Genomic DNA, 8,415 nt, shown 5'->3' on the forward strand with positions numbered 1-8,415 from the left:
TCAAGATTTGGATAAAACTCAACTATAACTCAATTATAATGAATTTAAATATTGGGCGCATGGACGAACTCAATCCAATGCTATGAAAGCCTTACATACCTTAAATCCGAAGGTTTACTCCGAATTGGAATACTCTTGGACCCCTAGCCTTTTCTTCTCGCCGGAGCGTTTTGTGTACTACCCGGAGTATAAGAATAATCGGAGTAGTATTTTTATACTACTAAAACTAAAACTATATTTGAGAAGAAGTATATAGAGAGAAGAAATGCTTAAGAAAGCTTGATGAATAAAATGAGGAAATAAGGTGGGTATTTATAGGTGCGAAAGAGTGACCTAACAATAAATAAAATAATTATAAAGAAAAATCTGAAAATTTAATGGAATATATTGATGTCATGGATGATGTTAAATGGAGGACAATTTATGTCATGAATGATGTCAAATGTATCTAGATCTTTCCATGGTAGGTAAGATGAGTTCTTTTTAACAGAATACTCTTTTTCGAAGCTGCGTTTGAATAAGATAAATTCCTTATTAGGATTTGGTGTCTTCATAAGAATTGTAGATATGGAAGTCTAGTTTCATATCGTTCAAGAATAAACCAATTTGGAGCAACCTACAATGAGATATGAATTTTCTTCTATAAACACTCAATTCCGTCACAGTACTATATCTTGCAAAGATTAATTTATTTGACCTACGTATACTCTGAATCTTAAGATATGTTCTTCATAAAAGTTCTAGGTAAGGATGTTGTGGTTACACAGAAATTTGAATCACCTAATTTGGACCAATCTATGAAAAGTTATGCCCAAAATACAGAGGCTGTATTATTTTCGTCGAGAATTGAAATACCGACATACAACATTTTAGGGGTTGTTACAATATCTCCCCCTTGGGATCATTCGTCCTCGAATGAAGATGAAAATAGGAGACATAAAGAATGAATATCATCAATACATCAATTTCTCAAAAACTCTGATACTCAAATGGTCAATGACTCAAACTCAAGAATAAACATCGATTCAAAGGTAGAAATAAGGAATATTACCTTGAATATCGTCATCAGAAGGAACAAATAGATGAGGATAGTTAGCCTTCATATCTTCTTCAGCTTCCCATGTAGCCTCTTCAACAAATTGATTTCGCCATAGGACTTTGATAGATGCCACTTCCTTAGTTCTTAATTTGCGAACCTGACGATCAAGAATTTGAACTGGAATCTCTTCATAACTCAAACTCTCTTTCACCCCAATGCTCTCAGCTGGGACAACAAGTGAAGGATCTCCCAAACACTTCTTAAGCATAGAGATGTGAAACACGGGATGAATAACAGCTAATTTTGGGGGCAACTCCAATTCATAGGCTACGTTACCTACCCTCCTTATAATCTGATAAGGACCAATGTAGCGGGGACTAAGCTTCCCTTTCTTTCCAAATCTCATTACACCCTTCATGGGTGAAACTTTCAAGTATACCCAATCGTACACTTCGAACTCCAAATCTCTTCTCCTAACATCAGTGTATGATTTCTGATGACTTCGAGCAGTCCTCAACCTCTCTTGTATGGTTTTCACCTTCTCCATAGCTTGGTGAACCAAGTCTGGTCCAATCAACTCAGCTTCACCAACTTCAAACCAACCAATTGGTGATCTACATCTCCTCCCATATAGAGCTTCATAAGGAGCCATTTGAATACTCGAATGGAAACTATTATTGTATGCAAACTCAATAAGAGGTAAATGATCATCCCAATTACCTTTGAAGTCAATGACACAAGCTCTTAACATATCCTCCAAAGTCTGTATCGTACGCTCTGCCTAGCCATCTGTTTGCGGATGAAAAGCAGTACTAAGGTTCACTCTTGAACCCAAGCCCTTCTGAAATGACTTCCAAAACTGAGCAGTAAATTGAGCTCCTCTATCAGAGATGATAGACAAAGGAACTCCATGCAGTCTAACAATCTCTCTAAGATACAGTTTGGCATAATCCTCTGCAGTATTCGTAGTCTTAACCGGCAAGAAATGGGCCGATTTGGTCATCCTATCCACAATCACCCAAATAGAGTCATGTTGTTTGCGGGTTCGTGGTAAACCGGTAATGAAGTCCATATTGATCATTTCCCACTTCTATTCTGGGATCTCTATGTTCTGAGCTACTCCACAAGGCCTTTGGTGCTCAACTTTAACTTGTTGGCAATTCGGGCACTTGGACACAAACTCTGCTATATCTCTCTTCATTCCACTCCACCAGTATATTTCTCTCAAGTCATGATACATCTTTGTTGAACCTGGATGGATGGAATACTTAGAATTATTTGCTTTTTTCATGATTCTCTCCTGAATACCATCAACACTTGGAACACATAATCTTTCTTGATATCTTAATACTCCATCTCCCCCTTTGGTAAAAGTCATTACCTTCTGCTTGTGAACCTCATCCTTCAGTTGAAGAAGAATGGGATCCTGCTCTTGCTTTTCTTTCACCTCTGCAACCAGAGATGATTCAGCTCCATTTCGTACTATTGCACCACCCTCACTAGAGTCAATAAGTTGAACTCCCAAATGCGCAAGTCTATGCACTTCCTTTGCCAACTCCTTCTTTTCCTCTTCCACATGGGTTGTACTCCCCATAGATAACCTGCTAAGAGCATCAGCAACTACATTTGCTTTACCTAGGTGGTAGAGAATGCTCATGTCATAATCCTTGAGCAACTCTAGCCATCTCCTCTGCCTCAAATTCAGCTCTTTCTGGCTGAATACATACTGTAAGCTCTTATGATCTATGAACACATCCACATGTACACCATAAAGATAGTGACACCAGATCTTAAGAACAAATACCACAGCTGCCAACTCAAGGTCATGAGTGGGGTAGTTTCTCTCATGAGTCTTAAGTTGCCTGGAGGCATAGGCAATGACCTTACCTTCCTGCATCAATACACATCCCAACCCAACTCTTGAAGCATCACAATAGATTACAAAACCATCCGTTCCTTCGGGTAGGGATAGTACTAGAGCAGTAGTCAATCTAGCTTTCAACTCTTGAAAACTTTTCTCATAAGCATCAGACCATTGAAACTTAGCCTTCTTCTGAGTTAGCTTAGTCAATGGTAAGGATATAGATGAAAATCTCTCAACAAACCTCCTGTAGTAACCAGCCAAACCTAAGAAACTCCTTATGTCGGTTGGAGAGGTGGGTCGGGGCCAGTTCTTAACTGCCTCAATCTTTTGAGTATCAACTTGGATTCCATCCCCAGATATAATATGGCCTAGGAATGCTACAGACTCAAGCCAAAACTCACACTTTGAAAACTTAGCATACAACTCCTCCTCCTTAAGAGTTTGAAGTACAATCCTAAGGTGATTAGCATGCTCACTCTTACTTCTAGAGTAGACCAAAATATCATCGATGAAGACAATTACAAACGTATCTAGGTATGGCTTGAATACTCGGTTCATGAGGTCTATAAAAGCTGCTGGAGCATTTGTCAATCTAAAGGACATAACAAGAAACTCAAAATGACCATAGCGGGTTCGAAAAGCCGTCTTCGGGATGTCACATTCTCTCACTTTCAACTGGTGATAGCCTGATCTGAGGTCTATCTTAGAGAAGCATGTGGCACCGTGAAGTTGGTCAAATAAATCATCTATTCTGGGAAGAGGGTACTTGTTTTTAATGGTGACCTTGTTTAGTTGTCGGTAATCAATGCACATTCTAAGGGACCCATCTTTCTTTCGCACGAATAGGACAGGAGCGCCCCAAGGTGAGACACTTGGCCTAATAAACCCCTTATCTAGGAGGTCTTTCAGTTGTTCTTTCAACTCTTTCAACTCAGCAGGAGCCATCCTATAAGGAGGAATGGAGATAGGTTGTGTATCAGGAAGGACATCAATACCAAAGTCTATCTCTCTATCAGGAGGGATTCCGGGTAGATCCTCAGGAAAGACTTCAGGAAACTCATTCACAATGGGAACTGACTCAAGAGATGGAGTCTGATCATTAATATTTTTGACTCGGACTATATGATATATACATCCCTTAGAGATTAATTTTCTGGCCTTAAGGTAGGAAATAAATTTACCCCTAGGCACTACAGAATTCCCCTTCCACTCTAAGATAGGCTCGTTTGGAAATTGAAACTTGATAATTCGGGTCCTACAATCAACTGAAGCATAACAAGAATAAAGCCAGTCCATACCAAGAATCACATCAAAATCAACCATGTCCAACTCAACTAAGTCAGCCATGGTATCCCTATGATAGATTGACACAGTACAATTTCTATAGACCCTCTCAGCTAAGATAGAATCACCAACAGGAGTAGACACACTGAAAGGCTCAAGAAGACACTCAGGAAGGATCTCAAATTTACTAGCCAAGTAAGGAGTCACAAAAGATAATGTAGCACCCGGATCAAGTAATGCATACACATCAAAAGAAAGGACTCGGAGCATACCAGTAACAACATCGGGTGCATTCTCTTAGTCTTGGCGACTACCCATAGCATACAGACGGTTGGTTCCCCCACCTGCACTTAAAGATGCACCTCTATGATTACCTATATTCTGTGGAGCTGCAGAAGAAAACTGAGCTCTACTACTTCCATCTCCCTGCCTCTTTGAAGGACACTCATTCTGGAAGTGACCTGTCTTTCCACATCCGTAACAAGCATTGGTGCCCACACGACACTCTCCCAAATGGAGCCTCCCACATCTAGCACATGGTGGTTTTCCTCTAGAACCTTGAGCCATACTTAATTGGGACTGAGAACCTTGAGATCGAAAGTTTTGGTGACTTAGCGATCTCTGATCATACCTGGTATTAGGTGTAAAAGCATTTGTTGGGGAAGGTGCATAATTGGAAGACCTTTTCTGAAAGAAAGAATTGTTACCCTTCCCTTGCTTCTGCTCATTCTCATGCCCAGTAGACTTAGCCTTCTTGCTTAGGTGTTCTTCTCGGTCCTTTTTCTTGTCATCCTCAACCTGCTGAGCATACACCATTAATCTAGAAAAATCCATGTCAGAAATCATTAGCATTGCCTTACATTCTTTCTTTACATGTTTGCCTAGGCCAGAGACAAACTTCCTCATCTTAGACCTTATATGAGGAATCATTTCTGGGGCATATTTGGACAATTGAATAAACTTCAAACTATACTCTTTCACAGTCATACTCTCTTGCTTGAGGTTCACAAACTCCTCAATTTTTGCTTCACGTAGCTCTTGGGGAAAGAAGTTATCAAGAAATGCTCTTTCAAACTCATCCCAAAGAGCAGGCTCTGCATCCTCACCTCTACTTTCTTCCCACTGGTTATACCAGACATTTGCCACATCCTTGAGTTGATAAGACACCAACTCAACCCCCTCGATCTCTGTAGCATGCATCACTTTTAGTATCTTCCATATCTCATCAATGAAATTTTGGGGTCTTCATCAACGTTGGAACCCGTAAAGACCGGCGGATTCATTCTCAGAAAATCTCTGATCCTCGTGGCAGCAGACGGCTCTTGATAACTAGAGCTAGGAGTTGGTGAACTTTGGTTACTATTTCGAGCAGCCACCAACTGGGTGAGCATAGCAATCGCTCCTCGAAAATCTTCCTCAGAAGTAAGAGTGGTCTGAACAGTAGGTACTTGGGGTACCTCAGTAGACCTTGCATGTCGGCCCCTAGTTCTCCGTGGAGGCATCACTGACTGTGGAACCTCAGTGCTAGCAGCGTTCCTCTGACTAGCTGAACGTTTAGGAGGCATGTCTGAAATGTGTAAACGCACGAATTAGAAAGAAGTGAAATAATTCCTAATGTCCTATAGCTTCCTGATTATAAGTGTGGTGTACGACACACCCATAAACAAGACTCTACTAGACACGGCTTCATAGACACCCTAGGACTCTTGAACTCTGGGCTCTGATACCAAGTTTGTCACGCCCCGAGAGGGTACCCTAGGTGTGGCCGGCACTCAGAACCCATTTCTGGCTTCCGAGAGAACCACTTGGTCGGTTTCTTATTTATTCATCAGCGGAAGACTTAAGAATACTAATGTGGGCTTGTCATAATCAAAGGAAAAATAGATAATTCTTATAAGAAGTAGTTTCTAAGGAGAACTACTCCGATTACATCATCAGACTTTGTCTATGAAGCCTCTAATACTCTTAGAAGGTGCCAATGACATGTCCATGGCTACCTCAAAAGAAACATCACACTCAACAATAATAAAAGGATAAGGAGTTCCTTCGAATACAAGAAGGACTCACCAAATAGTCGAAAAGAAATGATCTTCAACGATGCGCCTGTTGAGGATCTCTAATACCTGTATCTGCATCATAAAACGATGCAGGTCGAATGACGTCAGTACGTGGAATGTACGAGTATGTAAAATGGCAGGAAGGTAAGGACAGATATCAAGAAACTCCTCTCAATAAAACTCAGCTCAGAACTCAACATCATCTCAACATCAATATGTAATGCAAGTTTAAAATATAATAATAAAAATAATAGTAATAAGCAATGCTTACTCAGTTGGGAGTTTCTCTAACCGACAACCATCACTTATGAGCTAGCGATGATACAACGAAGCGATGCCGTTGCCACATCCATCCAATACCTTGCCAGGGTAAAGGACATCACCATCTTGGATCCACTCATCAAAGTCCTCTTTTTGGGACTTAAGAGGCATAGCCTCCATCCTACGCTGGCTACGTAGTTCTGGAGTTTGAGTTAATTAAACTCTTACCCAACTCGGTGCTCAATACTACTCCCAAAATATGTGCTCATATTAAACTCATCATCTAGTCTCATTGGACTTTAATTTAAATCATCAAACTCATCTCATTTCATGTTCATCAATCATTATACTTCCAAAAACATCATTTACATCTAATCAAAACATCTTGCTCAAAATATCATTTGCTCAAATTCATTCAAACTCAACTCTTTTGCTCTTTCAAAACTCAATAAAATACATATATAGTATTAATTCATATAACTTTCTTTTTATCAATGAAAATAATAAAAAGCCAACATTTTTACTCAAAACATGTATAAAAATATTCATGAACATCAAATCAATTAGGATTCATGGGAAAGTAGCCATGAATAATAATTCCAATAATATGAGAGATAACAATAATAATATTAATGCATAAATATATCAAACTCAATAGAAGAAGAATTAATTTATTTAGAATTCAAGATTTGGATAAAACTCAACTATAACTCAATTATAATGAATTTAAATATTGGGCGCATGGACGAACTCAATCCAATGCTATGAAAGCCTTACATACCTTAAATCCGAAGGTTTACTCCGAATTGGAATACTCTTGGACCCCTAGCCTTTTCTTCTCGCCGGAGCGTTTTGTGTACTACCCGGAGTATAAGAATAATCGGAGTAGTATTTTTATACTACTAAAACTAAAACTATATTTGAGAAGAAGTATATAGAGAGAAGAAATGCTTAAGAAAGCTTGATGAATAAAATGAGGAAATAAGGTGGGTATTTATAGGTGCGAAAGAGTGACCTAACAATAAATAAAATAATTATAAAGAAAAATCTGAAAATTTAATGGAATATATTGATGTCATGGATGATGTTAAATGGAGGACAATTTATGTCATGAATGATGTCAAATGTATCTAGATCTTTCCATGGTAGGTAAGATGAGTTCTTTTTAACAGAATACTCTTTTTCGAAGCTGCGTTTGAATAAGATAAATTCCTTATTAGGATTTGGTGTCTTCATAAGAATTGTAGATATGGAAGTCTAGTTTCATATCGTTCAAGAATAAACCAATTTGGAGCAACCTACAATGAGATATGAATTTTCTTCTATAAACACTCAATTCCGTCACAGTACTATATCTTGCAAAGATTAATTTATTTGACCTACGTATACTCCGAATCTTAAGATATGTTCTTCATAAAAGTTCTAGGTAAGGATGTTGTGGTTACACAGAAATTTGAATCACCTAATTTGGACCAATCTATGAAAAGTTATGCCCAAAATACAGAGGCTGTATTATTTTCGTCGAGAATTGAAATACCGACATACAACATTTTAGGGGTTGTTACAATATCTCCCCCTTGATTTCCTTAACCATGTGATTATGTTGAATATGTCAACTTCCTTAAATGTGTTGCTCCTCTTGAATTGTTGGTTTAAAATTCTTAGAGTTGTGATGAGTCCTAAGGAGGTGATAAATGAGGAGAGGAATGATTTGTTATGTTTGTGAGATGTTATAAATGCATATCTAATTTAGACTTGAATGAGTTGATTTGAGGATAGAGTTGACGAGTTGGCAAGGTTCTAAATGAGAATTGCCATTGTGACTTGAATGAGTTAAATTGAGGATAGAGTTGATGAGTTGGCAAGATCCTAAATGAAACTAGCTATGAGGGCTTGTTTGAGATGATTGG

The sequence above is a fragment of the Solanum dulcamara genome, chromosome 8 (assembly GCF_947179165.1).
Source record: "Solanum dulcamara chromosome 8, daSolDulc1.2, whole genome shotgun sequence".
In the NCBI taxonomy this organism is placed as follows: domain Eukaryota; kingdom Viridiplantae; phylum Streptophyta; class Magnoliopsida; order Solanales; family Solanaceae; genus Solanum; species Solanum dulcamara.